Source organism: Rhinolophus sinicus, chromosome 16 (genome assembly GCF_057876585.1).
Source record: "Rhinolophus sinicus isolate RSI-liver-muscle chromosome 16, RSI-T2T, whole genome shotgun sequence".
NCBI classification, from domain to species: domain Eukaryota; kingdom Metazoa; phylum Chordata; class Mammalia; order Chiroptera; family Rhinolophidae; genus Rhinolophus; species Rhinolophus sinicus.
In genome coordinates, this window is record NC_142516.1 from 44,449,810 (window position 1) to 44,468,302 (window position 18,493).

General features: G+C 31.8%; 1 long non-coding RNA gene across 1 annotated transcript in view; it reads left to right on the top strand.

The window, feature by feature from the left end:
• LOC141571346 (uncharacterized) overlaps positions 1-6,769 on the top strand; it is a 120,344-nt gene extending 113,575 nt beyond the window's left edge. Inside the window, exon 3 of the long non-coding RNA XR_012496108.2 lies at positions 6,676-6,769. This is a non-coding gene — a long non-coding RNA (uncharacterized LOC141571346). The remainder of the gene's footprint in view (positions 1-6,675) is intronic.
• Positions 6,770-18,493: the final 11,724 nt, after the last annotated feature.

The following is an 18,493-nucleotide window of genomic DNA, read 5'->3' on the forward strand; positions in this document are numbered from 1 at the left end:
TGCTGGATGATGCTATTGAATCACTGGTTCAATCATCCCTGGAACCATGCTGCTTCTGAACTTCTTTGTGTAAAATAAAAATGAAGGTTACATGAAGACTTTTACCCACAAACAAAAGCTGAGAAAATTCATTGCCAGCAGACCAGAACTACAAGAAATATTGTAAAAGGTTCTGCAGGCAGAACTTTCCAGCTGGAAATCATGATCTAAATAAGAAGTGAAATTATCCAAATTTGTGAATAAACATAATAACTGTCTCTAAAACAAGAGTATAAATATATTGTTTACTTTATAACATATGTAGAAATAAAATCTGATGATAACAGCAAAAGATGGGAGGGAAATAATTAAAGTGTATTATTATAAGATTTTTATACTACATGTGAAGTGGTAGAGTATTATTTGAAGATTGACTTGATAAGTTAAAGATGTATATTGAAAACTTTTAAGGGACTACTAAAAAATTGAAAAGAGGTATAACTAATAAGCTAATCATGAAATCATTTAGAAATGCTCAAGTAACCTGAAAGTAAAAGTTAAAGAAAAAAAAGCAACAAAAAAGATCAGACAATCAGAAAACTACTAGCAAACTGTAGCTTTAAATCCAACCATGTCAGTAATTGCATTAAATATTGTGATCTAAATACGCCACTTAAAAAGCAAAGATTGATAGATTTGATAAAAATATCTTGCTTTAATAAAGCAAGACTCACCTATGTATGTCTATAATAAACCTACTTTAAATATAAAAACATGGCTAGGTTAAAAGTAAAATGATAGAAAGAAGATATATCATGAAAATTCTAATCAAAAAAAGTTGGAGTAGGTATATTAATATTACAAAATGTTGACATCAAAACAAGAAATATTAGCAGAGATTAAGAGAAATATTACATATTGATAAGGGATCAATTCATCAAGAAGATATAACAATTCTAAATATGTATGTATCTAATAACAGCCTTCTAATTTTTAATATGTGTCCTAAGGACAGTGTTGCTTGGAAGATAGTTCTTTGATGCAGAAATGTTGTTTATTTCCCAAGAAATCATATTCAACACATCCACAAACGTAGCTTACATTGGTGAAATGCATTTCTAAAACAAGAAACAATGTGAGTGACTATTAAGAGTGCTTTCTCCTCTAGTGCTTTGGCAGTTTGACACCTGCGACAGCAGAAAGCACTCGCGGTCATTATCTTACAGAATGCTTTGGTGCAGAGGTGAATCTTGAATTTGCTTCTTAGAAGACTAAATCTGAAAACTCAGAATTAAGAAAAGTCGATCTGCAAAAGATGGTGAATTAAGGTATTAGTAATATTCAGAAAAAACAAACAAACAGAAAAAACCTCTGTTTGGTAGGCATTAGATTAGGCAGGCAGGATTCCTTTCCCCTACACATTTCTACTCCTATTCAAATTAATATTCTAATTTTAGCTTGAGATATTGTATATGCAGTTTCATAGCGAAGAGTTAATCAGATTAAAAGTAACAATAATATGACTAATTACTTTTTAAAACTAAAACAGATTTGTATTTGTGTGTCAGTTTCTGCAGGTTTACTTTTTTATTATCTGTTCAATTAGATTTTATTACATCTCCAACTTTTAACACTAAGATGCCTCTCCAATCTTCATAGCACATCAGAGTATAGTTCTTTTTTAAAAACCTACAATTGAAGCATCTTTTCTGCAAATATTTTCATGTGCCTTCAAATGATTTGCTCCTCTTGCCTATAAAAGATTAAATAATTTGTTCAAAATTTTTCAAAATCTGAATCATGGAAAGGACAATTTCCAAATACCACTATTTTCATAATACTCCCATATATACTCTATTAAAGTTAAACATCATTAATTGTGATTCAAAACATACATTATAAATAAACATGTATAAATATGATTCATTCCTTTAGAAAGAATATTACATATTTTTTTCAAAACCAAATGTAAAAGATGTCATGAGAAACTTTCATTCATTCGGTTAACATGTTGATTGAGTTTATACAAGCTACTGTTTCAAATACAGGAAATACACAAGGCTGTGAAAACTCACATTGTTTCCTGCCCTAAAGAAACTTAATAGAGGAAACAGAAATATTAACTTCACAACACGGGAAATGTCAGCTTTGAAAAGTTCTATGAAAAGGTACACAGTGCAGAGTGCCTATAGAAGGAGGAGTTAGGCTGAGAAGTGATACTTTATGTGAGATCTGGAGAATGAGTCAGAATAATTGAATGAAAAGGGACAGAAGAAATGTCCAGGCAGAGATATTGGGTATGCAAAATTCCTGTGGTGAGAAGGAACACGGTAAATAAAGGATCAAGAGAAAATCACTTGGATTAGAATGAGCAGGAGGTGAAAATAATCTGAGAGAAGATACAGTCAGAGAGGTGGATAGGACCAGAATATGCTAGTTATGCTCTAAAAATTTATTTACCTTTGAAATATCTACACCAATAGGAAGCAAAAATAGAGCTTAATTTAGGGAACAAAATAATCAAAGTTGTGTTTGAGATTTTTTTCAGCACTAAAGAATGGAATGAAGATAAGTCAGAATCCATTTGGGTGCTACTTGGCAATTGTGGTATGTATAATCTTAGATGGCCCCCAAATTCCTCACTCCCTTATGTATACACCCCGTGTAATCCCCTGCCCCTTGAATTTAGGTAAAATTTATTAACATGATGGGATTAACTTCCATGATTGTGTTAGGTTATGTGGCAAACATGAAGAGATTTTGCAGATGTAAGTAAGGTCTCTAATCAGTTGACTCTGAGATCAATAAAGGAGAAATTATCTTGGGCCTGACCTAATCATTTGAGTCCTTTTAAAAAGTCCTTTACAAACCATGAATAAGGAAAAAGAGAAACCGGAGGTTGTAAGAAAATGGAGGAGATTTAAAATTTCTGAGGAAAGTGTGAATGGGAGTTGACCAGAAAAACAGTTAGAATTAATGCTAATTTGAGTATCATTTGATATTGGTGATTAGGACTTTATGATAGAATTACTAAACCTGTTTTGAGACCCCTGCAGGCAAATTTAAGCTGCTCCATGTGAGTTCTGGGAAAGTGAACGCTGGGGTTCATTTTGAGATAAAGTTTTGCCAGACCAGTAGGATAAAAGGAAAGTGGATGAAAGGCCATAGTATGACTAGTAAAGAAAAGTAAAGAAACCAGGCAAAAAAGAAAAAAAAAATGTGGTGAAAAGGTGAGGTTAAAAAAAAAAAAAAAATTTGAGACTAAATTACTAAATTATATAAAGGGAAACAAACATGTCAATATAGTATAGTACATAAATAAATATCCTAGTGCATTTGGAATGTAGCTCATTTGATTTTCAGTTTTGTCATGTATAGCAATTATTTTCTCAGGAAATCCACGGAAAAGTAGTAATGTCATATTTAAAGGAAACAAAATTACTTTATTCTACCTCTTTTAATCTTCTCTTGAAAATTAAAAAAGAAAAAGCAAGCCAGTCAAATAATTAGGTAAAATATAAATTAAAAAGGTTTCTGTGTAAATGCTGTATTTTATTTGTGTATATATATATAAAAACAACTGTAGTAAACTTGGCATCCAGATAATACATAGAATAGTGGTTAATGAATTGTTCTCTGAATTAGGGCTTTCTTATTCTGAATGCATATACTGGTGGTGTGACGTTAGGCAAGTTACTTAGTTGAATTTCCATTTTATCTTTTCTAAAATGGGGATAATAATAGTACATAGCAGTACATAATGGGTTTTGTGATGATTAAAAGATAGAATACACTTAGCACAAAACTTGAGAGTCACCATGAAACAAAACTACATGTAAATTTAACTTGCTTTGACTATACATTGTTCATGTGTATAGAAAGTGAACAGTAAAATAATGGAATAGGGTGCTAGAACAAAATGAAAGATATTACTTGGAGAAAAATATTTTGTAAATTGACCAGCCTGAAATATTGTAAAAATATTTCCCAATGGCTAATATCATGGTATATTGGCACATAGCAAGTAGGGATACACACAGTAGGTGTTCAATAAATCTTTAGTAAATGAACAAAGTGGTTACATCAAAATAATGAGTTCACATGTAAACAATTGCCATATTATATTTAATCATGTGGCACCATTAAAAAATCTTTAAGCATGAATGTGTCTTCCATTATAGCAGGAAACTAAAACAAAAATAAACAAAAACAAAGAAAAACAGAATCACTTCTTTCCTTTGATAATTGACTGTTAGAAATTGCTCTCTTCCCATGTTGCATACAGAATAATTAGAGTGTTAAGCAATTTGAGTTTGTTAGGCAGCGTTATTGAGTAAATCAGAACAATAATTCATAGGGCACAAGGGCTACCAAATTAGTTATTCAGCAAATGCTCCTTTTATAGCACCCAAGGGGCCTGATTTCTCATATTTTATTTATTTTCTGTGCGCACCTGTTTAGCTATTAGATTCTTTCCCTCCCCTGTTACATCCTCTTGCTCCATTTCACATTTCTTGAGGACTGCACACACAGTAATATTGTAAATTAAGGAAATGCAAAGGAGGAAAGGAAGAATACTTAAGAAAGGGAAGGGTGAAAGGGACACTAGAGATCAAACACATAAAGTGATTTCACCCTACATTATGGTATAAAAAAAAATCCTTTCATAAAATATGCCATTTTTTGTAAATACGCTTCGCAAATTTTACTTTGATACAATGTTAAAAAAAAAAAAAGTTAAACATGTGCTGATCTAATTTACTGTCTACCAAATCTCATTCAATAACTTTCCCTATGCCATAAACAATTAGTCATACCCCCTTGTACTCTAACATTTGCATTGTATAATTAGGTTATAGTATGCAATTGACTCATGTTTTTTTCCTTGTAACATCAATAAAGTACTTGGTGGGAAGTTACCTTGATCTGTTTCATCCAAAACAAAATTTCTATTGCACCATCCTATTGACATATAATAACCTCAGCCCAAGAAATTCTCTGGACAACAGGAAATAAAATCAGACTACTGGCCCTCTTCCTGGTTCATAGCCAGAACTTTATTTTTTGTGTGCTCTCTTGGTGAAAGGGGCTACAGTGCTCTGTGAGGTCTCTTTTATAAGAGAACTAATTTCATTCAGAGGGTTCTACCCTCATGACCTAATGTCCTCTTAAAGACCCCACCTTCAATGTCATCACATTGGGCATGAAGATGTCAACCTATGAATTCTAAGGGGATCCAAATATTTAGACCGCAGTACTACTTACATTCCAAACCACAGTTTTTTAAATAAGGAAACTGTATTGTAATGTACTTACCTCATAAACTTGTAGAAAGTCATATACAATTGATTGAAAGTATGTACAATTGATAAAACACTCAACACAGTGCCTGACACATTGTAGGTACTCAAATATTGATTATTAGAATATTTTTATTATTGTAATATTTTTATATCACATTGCTAAGTAATACTCCCTCTTCTTAAATTTACTCATTAATTATTTTGTGGAAGTTATGTCTTTTTCCTTTTATTTGCCAACTGAAAAGTGAAATGTTGTTTCTCACTCTGACCTCAGAAACAACACGAAAGTTGTCTAACCATAATCAACCCAAAGGCCTAAAAAATGCAATCGAATTTCTGTTTTGGCATCTAAATCTTTAAAATGAATAGTATTTTCAAGATAAACTGTTTTTTGTTTGTGATGAAAGCTCATATCTAAAGTATACTTATTGTCACATGAGTAAGCCAAAGGACATGGGCATAACAGGCAGTCAGTTTACCAAGCAATCAGCTTGAATAAACAGCATGTAGAGTAGTTAAGGGGTCAGACTGCAGGGATTAAAATCCTAGCTTCACTTTAATGACTCGTGTGACTATTTTTAGGGAAATGAAGTTCCATACTTTAAACAATAATGCTTTGAGAAAAAAAAACAGAAATTATGTCAAAGGAATTTTGTTTTATAATTATGAACAACAACAAAAATTTCTGTAATATAGGTAGTAATGAACTGAAATTCAAACTTACTGAAAAGGAGCTTTTGTGAATATGCAGTTTATCCAGAATATTTGGACCCAATAGGCTTTGATAAGAAACAACTATATTGAGACTTTTAATTGTCAAAGGTATTTTCCACATCTTTCGTAAATGATAGCAAATTTGCCTGGTGACTTTAAATTTGAAGCCATAGAATAGACTTTTAAAAATATGATTTTGAAAAAAATAATATGCAACACAGGCAAATTAGTTTTATTAGCCATTCTTACCCAACTTTTAATTATTAGTATTACAATATGATAAAATTTGATGCTATTCTTTTGTTCAAATACCAATCGAGGTGTTGCTTTTCTATTTGTAGTGGTAGCCATTTGCAATAACCGACCTACAGTATTATTACATTATCAATATATTGAGAAATTGCTCTGAAGTTATCTTTTCTATTTTTTTCATAGTTAGTGAAGAAATATGGAAAGTGACCTGAATTCTAAATTTATATTTTTCTACTGCAGCATTCTAGCACACCGTCCAAATCACCTAAGCCAGGCAACAGTACTATATATCACACCTTTATGGATTTTGACCCTATAGAATAATTACCCAAGAGGGCAATGATTCATGCAAATGTGATGTTGATCTTTTAAATATTGGCAGACAGAAGTTTATTGCTACAATCTTTAATTTCCATTTGTTTTGCAGCCAAAATGAAAATGTTCCTTAATTACAAAATATCAGACCATTTGAGAACAAATAGACCCCACTATTGAGAACAAACCTTCACCATTCTGTAAAGGTAAGAGAAATTTTTGATGAACATTACTTCCTTGATTTTGTGTCTGGTATCACATAGTGTTGCCTCTCAACATTTTTCTTAAGCCACATTATTATATTAAAACAGTAATCTTTTTGAAGTCTGAGAGGCTAAGAAACGAAATTATATGAAATAATAGTTTATGATCTATATCAACTGTCAGCACTATGTAAATTTATTTTTTAAAGAAATCTCTGCACCATGAAAAATAAATAAAACAGAACAACTTGCAATAATCAAACCAAAGCAAAGTGAAAAAAATACAAAACAAAACAGCGTAGGTAGATTGATCATTTGATTTAGAATCAGAAGATTTAGGTTCTGATCTCAGTCCTGATAAGAACCAGCTCAACATCTGAAACAAGAGATTGGATTGGGTCATCATTATAGATTTTCTGGTGATAGGAAGGAAGAAAGAAGGAGGAAGGGAAGGAAAATATTAAATGTCAAATAACCAGAATATTTAGTTATAGATCAGAACATAAAAAAAAATCAAAGAAAAGCAAAACAAAGAAATATAAAATCAACAAAACAGCAACTAGTTTCTAATACAAACAACAAAAACCAAAATAACACTGACATATATAAAAGAAAAGAGTGAAAGTGCATGATTTATTTGTGATAAAACGGAAAAATTATTGATTTGAAGTTTTTGTGGTGGTTGTTTTCATTAGAAACTGTTATGTGATTCAGGATGAATCTTTGGCTTGACTGTTATAGAAAAGATATTTTGATAGCATTATATTTAAACATCGTGGTATAAATGAATTTCATGGAGTTGTCCCAAGGTAAAATATTGTATGTCGAATTTCAGTGGGTCTTGAATGTCTCAGGGCAAAAAATGGGAATTGTACTACCCACCACCTGAAATAGTGGTTTAATCGAGGTAATGCATGAGAAAATGCTCAGCATAATGCATGACTCAACTCAGGCACCTCAATAAATATAAAGCGCTATTAGTACCTTTGCCAATTTTAAAAGCCAACAATAAAACAACCTGGAGTTAAATAATATAAACAATATTCTTTATTCAGATCAATTTCATCTAAATTGTCTGATTCTGTAGCATTATTTAATATGGTAAATAACCAATGAAAATATTTATAATTTCAAAGGAATGAATAAAGGAAAGCATAGAAGTACAGAAAGGCATAATTTCCAGGTAACAGAGTATGACCAAAGAGAGAAGATACCTTATACAACTAGGAAAAAAATCTGCATTACTTAATAGAGCAGGGAACCAATTAAGAACAGTCCCCTATCCAGTTTAATTAGGCTAACTACAGGTAAGGGAGTCCTGTGGTACAGGGAGGAGCATTAGGTGGTGAATTCTCACTGCATCTCTTTCATCTATGACCCCTCCACTGTGACAATGTTAAAGATATGTAGTGCTTGACTTTCACCCAGGATTGCCCTTTTAATGTGGAATTTAAATAAATTAAGACTTTCACATTGCTAGGCAGTGAACTACAGGTGTACCCCAATAATGTAAAGGAAGGAACAAATTACTTGCTCTCTCACATTACAGTATATTGACATCTAATTCCAGTTCCAGTAAATTGATATCTCGCAAAAAATTTTGTGGTGTCTGTGTTTGTGAAAAAAGGATATTCTACACATTAATCATGCAGGGCCAAGAACTAAGCTTTAAAATACTACTGAAAGATGAAATCAGAAGGTGAAAAGAATAACTTTAGTTTTTTTGTGTGGTTACTTTTTCTTAATTTTCTCCACTTTCGGTGTTTCAAAAAGACACTCTAGATAAAAACTGGATCTTGTTTGTTTCCCCCCTTCACATACTGATTTTAGTGATGAAGCAATAATAAAAATCCACAAGGGGGCAGGGAACTAAAAACAAAAAGACAGAGAGAGAGAGAGAGAGAGAGAGAGAGAGAGATCCCCTAGTCTGGTCAAAAACATACAGTATGTATTCATGAATGCAAAATATAAAAGAACTAATTTTGCAAATTCAACTCAACTTGTTTAAATGAAGGCAGGGTTGGTAAGGTTAGAAGATGGGTTATTTACCTGAAATAAGTAAAGATGCTAGTGTCAAGCAAGTAAAAACTTAAGATCTGGGGAGAATACATATTAAAGTTCTTTTAATTAAGATTAAAAATCTAATTCATGTAGATTTTTAAAAATGTATTTACCCATCTTTAAAGCGACATATTTTAATAAGAGAAAATTATTTTATAGATCTCTGAGTGGAATACTGAATTTACAGACATTTTAGGGGCAGAAAAATGGGATGCTGCAGGAATTGAGATTTTGCTGTGGGAAATACCAACATGAAAGGTAAAACACTCTCAGGTCATATTCTTGCTAATACTCTGCTTTTTTCAGCAACATTTAGTCACTCTCCTCAGTGAATGCAGCTGAAACACAGTATTAATAAACTATATATCAAGACTATTAGGGGAAATAATTACTGCAAATTAATGCTAAAGAATATTCTAAATCATAACATATATACATATATATGTATATGTGAATATATTATATATATACATATATATTCTTAAAATATATCTATAACTTTACCTATGGCTATCTATTTGTCTATCTCTTTAAAACATCTATTTGTTTTTTGTGAATGTGCAGTAAGGAAAGGATTATGATAATTCTTGCAAAGGTTTAAAAAAAGAACGCATCTTAGAATTTAGGATCATGTAAATTAAATCAGAAGAGGGAAAAAAGTATCAAACCTGCTCGTTGGCTTCTGAATGCTTATATTTTCTTCTGGCCATATAAATTGAAATTATCTTGGGCACCTTTTTCTTTTATCCACACTATTACAGTGAGCCTTACTCTCCATAGCAATAAGAATTTCACTGGTTAAATAACTTTTACTACTGATTTCATAATGAAAAACATATTTAGAATTAAATTTTGTTATTTCTACTTAAATAAAAATGCACAATTTCAATATCAAGGCAATAAAGGATTACGATTTTATAATCTCTCAAGTATTCTCTGATCTGACTCTGAAATGGCTTTGTATTTAATAGTACAACAATGAATGACATCCATGGTTCAACATTAAACATAACATAATAATAGGAGTATTAACTTCATGTAAGTGTATTTTGAAGGCATTCATTTAAGGCAATTTAGCTTTTCATATTACTTTGCTTTCAAAGAGCAATATTGTTGACATCCATTCATAAATTCATTCAAAAAACATTTATCAAGCACCCACTCTATGTACTTAAAATACACTAGGCATTTTGGAAGGATGCAGAAAATGTAAGACATATTTAAGTTTCGCAAGAAGAAACAGAAATATAGCATAATTTTATACATGATTACTGAGGGCAATAGAGCATAATTTTATACATGATTACTGAGGGCAACCTCAAGACCAAGGTTTGTATGAATTGTCTAATAATGTACACAGTCAGTTCTCTGGGTTTTTCTACAGTGAATACCAAATGGGAAATTTGAGGTATATTCTCAATCACATGTAATTGTCCAATTGACTCATCTAATGCAAATGTGGAACGAGCTCCAGTTGTGAACTATATTCAAACCATTTTAAACACCTATACATACAAATTACTAGCATCATGGATTGAGACTTTGTATTACAAGAAAACAGTAATCTGTAATACAACATAGACTAAATTTTGTAGAAAAAGTAATAAACAGATTGTCTTACAGTTTTGTAATTATTGATAAGAACATTATTTAATGGTATAATGGGAAATTTAGAAAGTAGCCGTGCATCCAAAACACACAAAAGATAAAAGTTCATTTATAAAATAGAACGAGAAGGGAAAATGTCTTGCTAGGAAAGTCTGCAGTTCTACTGCACGGAACACTGCAAACATCATCATCTATATTGAGTCATAATAATAGGCCTTTAAAATTTTAATAAAAAAGACTCCGAGGCATATAAACAATGTTCAACATTCAAGGAGCGTGGTAAATCAGATTGTATTCCTTTTGAAAAGGCTTTATGACGCAGTTGTTTATTCAGCAAAACAAAACTGTTCCCTGTGTCCGTTAACGAGCCTGGCTTTGTGCTACACAGGCTTCCGCGGGGCTGACTCCTGTTTGGAACCATTTCACACTAATTAGAAATAAGAGAAAAGGCGGTGTTCATAAGCGCCACAGCTTTGGGCCTCTTTGAACAGCTCTCTCCCAAAATTAACTCGGTTGTAACCCTGCGTGAATAATAGCTTTGCGGCAACAGTTTAGAGAAATATATTGTTAATAATTGCCATCTTGCTGAGCAAAATGCTAGGGCAAATTTTACATAACAGCACAAGATGAAATAAAAAGATGAATTTGTGAAGCTTTGAACAACACAGTTTGCAGTTCAGTTTTGTTTTTAAAACTCCTTTCATAATGATTTTGAAGAGCATCACAAACAAGTCAGAAAATGATCACAAGCAATAAAAAAATAGTTGTTTAATTTAAAAAAAAATATTTAAGAATTAATTACTTATTGATACTAATCATATAGAGTTAACTATAAATAGGCAGTTTGTTTTTCAAATCACACAAATGAAACAAAGGCATTGCATTTTAGTTTGATACAAATAAATCACTAAAGAAAAACTAGGCGGTATCTATAGTTAATAAGTGGTAGAAATTTTACAAAGCTCCTGAAGTACAGTATGCCTTAGAATTCATGTAAGTTTGTGCACAGCACAGAGATAGAAAGCAACACTTTTTTGAGAGGAGAAATGTGATGTTGAACCTAGGGCTTAACCTAACATTGACAAAATATCAGATAGAGGCAAAAAAAAAAAATTACAAGAGGAATGTCAGCCTTTAAAACAAATAATTTATCTCATATGCATATTGGTTTCTCTTATGAAGCCAGGTTTCTAACGATTACTTGTTTGGACTATGCATGGGACTACATATATTTTCCCATCTGCAAAACCATCTTCCAAAAAAGCAAAAATCTATAAGAGAAATAAAAACTGACAATATAATTAGAAACCATGCACAGCAGCCTTAAATTAAAAGTCTTAATTGCTACTGGGTCAACTTCTAAACCAAAGCACAGCAAAGAGAGACGTTAGGTTCTGATTGCTAATACAGCTCTGAAATTGAAGATCAACACTATAAATAGGCTGTTTGCCTCAGAATCTTCCATCCTTTTAATCAAATAACGTTTCTTCATGACAACCAGTTTCAAGGTTCTCGATATACTAAGGTTAATAAGTACAATCCTTGCCCTCAAGCAGCAGACATTCTTTGGCAAAAAGAAAAAAAAGAAAAGAAAAAGAAAAGAAAGGACGATGACTAATTTGTACAACGTACTATGGGAGCACAAAGGAGGTCAATTCTGGAAGTGGAGGGAAGGCAGAATGACAGGAAAAGTTTCCTAGAGAAGGTGAAACTTGAGATGGATCTTGAGATATAATAAGAGAAGATCTGATATATGTAAAAGTTATTTCAAAAACGGACTTATTCCCTAGGGAATTCCAATAAAAGGATATGAGTAAGATATAAGTGAACCAAAAACAGCAACAAAAAAATGCCTTGCCAAAGAAGAGGTATTGTATTTTTCTCCACATTTATTTCACACTGTCTACATTATCGAATTTCCAAATTAAATTCACCTGAGCAGATAGTTGTTGATAACCTACTCGATGATTTATACCATTAGAAAACCATATACAAATGTATTGGAAATTGAACCTAAGAGCTTATAATTAAATCACAAAGATAGACAAATGCATGCTAAATATAGGATGATTTAAAAGACTGGAAAAGTGGAAATGAAGGAAAGTGTTATTTTTACTAGGAATCAAGGAATTATTTTAAAAAATCAAAATTCCATTATTAGATAATTTAGGCATTAGTGTATTTAAATGTGCAAAGATAAAGATTTTAAAAAGAAAGACAAGCCATCGGGGAGAACCTGTAAATATTCTCAGGGGAATAAAAACACATCACAGTTGGAGATCAATAAATGAGAAAAGAAAAGAAAGTATGAGTAATTAAAATTATCTAGATGGGGGAAAGCATATTCAAACAATACCATTGACAGAATTTCATCCTAGAGATTCTGATTAATTTTGCCTAGAATGAGGTCATAGCATTAATGTATTTTTTTTTCCTTTAAGTCCTCCATGTGATTCTAATGTGTAGCCAGGATAGGTTGACTGTAATTGTTATGTGCCCAATCTTAAAAATGTGAAGAAAAAATCTATTTCTCTTAAACAATACAATTTATAAACATTTAGGAACTTTTAAAGTGAATTTATTTAAAACACTGGAAAATTACAAACATGATTACTCCCTTTGTACCATTCCATTAAAATAAAATTGATAAAAGGTTATGTATAAGATATTAATACAGTGGAAGTGTTTCTTAGAGGTTAGTCTTTTACTTTCTCTTTTTCTATACAATTAATATTTCAAATAGTGAATTTGCAGTTAACACTGCGTAAAACTTAACAATATGCAAAGTAATTTAAACAGCTTTTTTAAAGAAACAATATTTTCTATTAGTACATTTTACTCTAATTTTCATCTGAAATTGTAATTATGCTGGTAAATTATTTGTATTGCTTGATTTCAACTTGATTAAATGTACCTTTTACGAAGCAGGGAATTGTACCAAATGAGGAATGACTTCTTGAATTCTAAATTTGGAGGGGACTAAGATTCTCCTTCAGGTTCTGGTATACGGAGAGAAGCAACCAAATAAAGGCCATAATTGAGGTTCATTAATACAGATTTGCAAATTTAAGGCAAGGAGACCCTTATCTTGACCTTAAACCTTAACACCACATTGCACACTTGTAAAACTAGGTCACAGCTCTTTAAAAAAAATTCTATAGGTTTTCCTGCCATTTAAACAAGTCCATAATAATCCCATTCTTAGGCTAATGAAAAAGACAAAGATTCTAAAATGCTGGAAGGCAGGTCAGTACATTTTACCACATTAAAACTGTCAAAAAAGTGTCTTCCAAACTTAGTACCAAGTAAATGAAGGGAAGGCCTACATTAGTTAGTATCTAAAAATTAAGACCATTCTTAGATGTTCGCTAAAGTAGGCAGAGTTGCCTGGGGGCAGGTTTACAAACTCTGGAGGCAGATTGCCTGGGTTCAAATTTTGCCTTCTCTCTTAAGAACTGACATCTTGAGCAACGGAAGTTAGCAACTAAGTCTCAGTTTCTTCGCCTGTAAATTGGGGGTTATAAAAATCACCTTTTTCACATAGCACAATTATGTAAGAAATAATACATACTGTCCAGCACCAAAACAATTAATATATATTAGCTGTGACCTCATAACCCAGCAGAAAAAAAAAATTCATGTGTATCTCATTTTAAGCAAATTTTTCTAAGATGTGGTTACTTATATATAGTACAATTCTCAAAATAACATAAAGAAATCTTATTTTAAACAGTCTAGCCATACCACAGTTTATCTTAGTCCCAAGATGAAAATTGCATTTTGACCTTTAAAATACAGTGAAAATATAATGTAGTAGGACAAAATTTTGATAAACACATTTTCCTTTAAAATATGGTTTTAGGATTGTATCCATACCAAGTCTATGGTCTTTTTTGCTACTATACTGAAAAAATTATTTAATAGTGAATGTTAACCCTGGTCTTTTCCAAATTAATTATATTATAATTTAGGTATTTATTTAAAATAGATATAAAAATCAGTGATGGGTAATAAATCTGTTTGTACATACATATAATAAAAATGTTTACAAAATAGGATTTTCAGGTGAAATTATGGATCCATAAGAGTATGTAGTTTTCCAAATGTTTCACTGCTAGTTAATTGCAGGGCTCAGAACAGAACACAAATATCCGGACTTAGATAGTTTTGTACTTTTTCATTTATAATTCTTATTACACTTTGCAGCCAAGCATTTAATGTAAATTATATTTTGACTACTCTTTTTTCTCCTACTAAAATACAAGCTTCAGTGGATCTGTTTTTCTATCACTGTATTTTAGGAGAATACCAGAACATATCTGGAATTCAAAAATAAATGAGTCAAAGTTTTAGTGTTATCATATCACTTTAAATATGAAGATACTATTATTTTACAAAGATATTTCTAAAATACTAGAGGTATTAACTAAATTATTTACCAATCAGTTGAGTTGTTTCCATTATTCCTAACTATTTTTATTGAATATGGGTAGTTCTAGCTAGAATCTAAGGGATTCTTATATAAAACTTGTTAATACTACAAAGAGTGCATTATTCAAAAAAAAGATGCCAAATGATGACAAAGATGATGGTGATGATGATGATGATGATAAAAGAAGAAAATGAAGAAATGTCTTTCAGACCTATGGTTTCATTCCAACTGAAACTTAAATTGTATTTCTGTGTTTTGTTTTGTTTTTAATTTTACTATGTAGATGTCCATAAACATTTGTTGGGTGGGAAAAATGACTTCATGATTTATCCAACGTTCAAACTATCCAAAATATATTTTCAAATGTTTTTCCTGGTTCCTCATAGTCCTCTCCCACAATTAGAAACCCTCTTGTGTTTTCTTTCTGTTTATTTTCTTTTTAATTTCTCCTCTATACATTATCATATTAATTGTGATAGACACTAAAGCCTCAACTATCCTAGAATTAGCTCCTATATAGGTAAGTGTGACCAGCATTATAGAATTAATTGTATTGTGATTAATGAATGACATTGCAATTAATGAAGCCCTAAAGAGAACCATGTGCATGATTTAAAAAAAAAATGAATTAAAACAATGAGTAAAATGATTTTTATAACTTTTTATTGTTTAATAGTTTAAGACTCATAAGCATTACAAAAATTATTCAGAGTTCCCCTATGTATTTCATCCAGCTTCCCCTAATGATAATATCTTACATAGCCATAGTACATTGCAAATAACTATTTAAAATGGTCTTTTAAATTTTATTTTATTTGGATTTAGCATATTGGTCTTCAAAATAATTATTTAAAGTGAAACCAGTTTATTGTTAACACACTGAGTATCTCCCCAAAGGAGTATTTGAAAAGCTCCAAAATATTTTTGATGCTATATCCCTCATTTCTATGAATAGCCAGTGAATGAATGTGTTAAGTACAGTCATAGAATGTCTCTTTACCATTTCTGGAATGCTAAAGAAGAGTATCTAAGAAGGGCCAGTGTAATCAGTTTCTGATTGGCTCAGCCCACATGCCTATAACCTTGCAAATATTCCCAATTAACAGTGATGGTGACATTAAAATAGAATTAACTCCGTTTCCCAAATCTAGACACTAAACAAATTGCCTTTATCGAGAAACACAAATTACTTCCTGTCTTGTATCAAGTTTGATAGATTGCTGTGTCCTCTTAGTACCACTCTCCTTAATATTTAATAATTTAAGAAAATATGTGAAATATAGGAAGTATTCACAAGAAAGACTTGACATGGGCCAATAGCTCTATCCCTTATGTATTAAGTCAGTACACACTAGTATATATGATTTTTTTTTTAAATACAAAGTCAATGCATAATGGTAAAGGCATGGTATTTGTAGTCAAATACCATTTCACAACTTTTTTGCTGTATGACTTTGAGCATATGACTAAATTTTACTGAGCTTTAGATCTACCCTTTATCAAATCAGAGTAATAACAACTATCTCATATTGCTATTGTCAAGATTACATAAGGAGTTGTGTTTAAAGTGCCTTGCTAGCTCTATGGCTGCTATATGGAGTGCCGTACACAGCTCCAGGGGCTGTAGACATGACTCAGTCCCCACTACCACAGTCCTGGCTCATAGTTCTGCTTTAAAAATTTAAGTGATAATAGTGATAACTGTTAATAAAGATGATAATGATACGTATGTTAATATCCAGTATACATCACTAAGTGCCTTTAAAAGCTATGTTAACGTTTCATAATATCAGTACTTCAAAGAATAACTTGGTGGGGGAATTGAAAACAATACACTTAGGCCAAGTTGAGGACAGCAAAGGATAAATTCCTGTAGAGAAAATGAACTTACATGGATGGTTATTCTTTCCAACTCTGCAGTTTAAGGACAGGGGCATACATCAGAATAATATTTGGACACTAAGGTCAGTTAGAGTCTGTGAAGAGTCTGTGAGAGATAGGTCATAAAGTCCCAAACAAACCACATTTAGGGCACTAGATCAAATGGATACTAAAATTGGGGCAAAGCTCCTGGCAGTAGTCAATTTAAAACTGACAGTGTTTAGAGCAGTGAAACCAATCATTTAACAACTGTAAAGTCATTGGTTAAAAAGTACATTCTGTTTGAAGCAGAAGCTACAGTCCAAAGCTACAGGCCATGCCACCAGGACATGAAGGGCCCTCAGGAAATAGCCTGAGATGGGACAATAATGGTGAACTATGTGGTTTCCTAGGCAATTGACTTCTGTTCTCTGTAAGTGATTCATCTTAGTGCTAAAGAAATAAAAATGTCATAACCATTAACTCCATTCCTAATTCAGAGTTCAGATAGATCAATACAATTCTATACCATAGCTAAGTAAACTTAGTATCCAAAGATATCTCTAACTTTTTGATAACACAGGTAAACATTTTCCAGTCAGGGTCTAATTTAGTTCTTGTTATGAGTACAATTGCATTGTGTCTATATTCTGTAAATTGTGTCAACATCTCTGAAATTATAAAAGTTATAAATAACCAATGGATAATCAAGATGCATGTACTAAAATTGCATATCTAAATGGAAAATGGAAATTTCCGTTACAAAAAAGCAGTCTTGGGCTCATAAAGAGAACATCTGAATTCTATAAATTCTGTATATCACAAGATGGTATGCCAGCATTTATCATGCATCTATATTTTGGCATATAGCTATCGAAGACTTTATTAATTTATCCATAGTCCTTTTTTAAAAGAATCACATAAAATGTAGATCAATTATTTTTTCTGCTAACTCTATCAAATGCCTTGTCTGAGCTAATTATTTCCATCCCTTTACTGCACATTAGTTCATTATATCATTTGAAATTCAGTTTCTGCTGCAGAAATTATTTTAAGACCACTATTTCCCATTCTTTCTTGGCTGAATACATTTTGCTCAGAATAAAAGTCATAGAAAAAAGTCCTTGGCTGCATAAAAGTCCTTTGTTGGTGCTTTTGAACTCCCTGGTCGTGGACTACAAAGAGTCCAGCGCTCTGCCTCTCACCCCTGTAGAACAGACACGTCGCCTTTTGTGGATCTTGATATACAGGATACATTACTGAGTGCCTTTAAAAGCTTTGTGAACCTTGATGGAAATCAGAGGTGAAAATGACAGTTCAAATGTCTGGTCTGGGTTTAAGAGATCCATGGTAATATATTTTTCTTCATAACAAATGCAGATAAAATAGTGAGAGTTGTTCTACCAGTAAAAGCTGGCTCAGATTTACGGTCACCACTCTTTGTACTTCCCAAAGCTATAGCCCAGTGGACTCAGAAGCATACTCAGTGCTCGGGGTGTTGCTAGGAGCAAAGAAACATTATTATACTTACCAGGATTGGATGAGATTTGGATCATCAATGTCTTTCAATTCTGAAATGAATTTTGTATTTAAGTCACCGATTTCAAAGTGTAGTTACTATTTAATCATGATTTAAATTATTGCTCATAATCTGGAAGATCTTTGAATTATCAGTGTTTAACTCAGGTCAGGAGAGGTGCCTAACAAAAGTCTGATTCATTGAAAATGGGATTAGAGTTGTATGAGTGAGGGTTTATTTAAGAAAG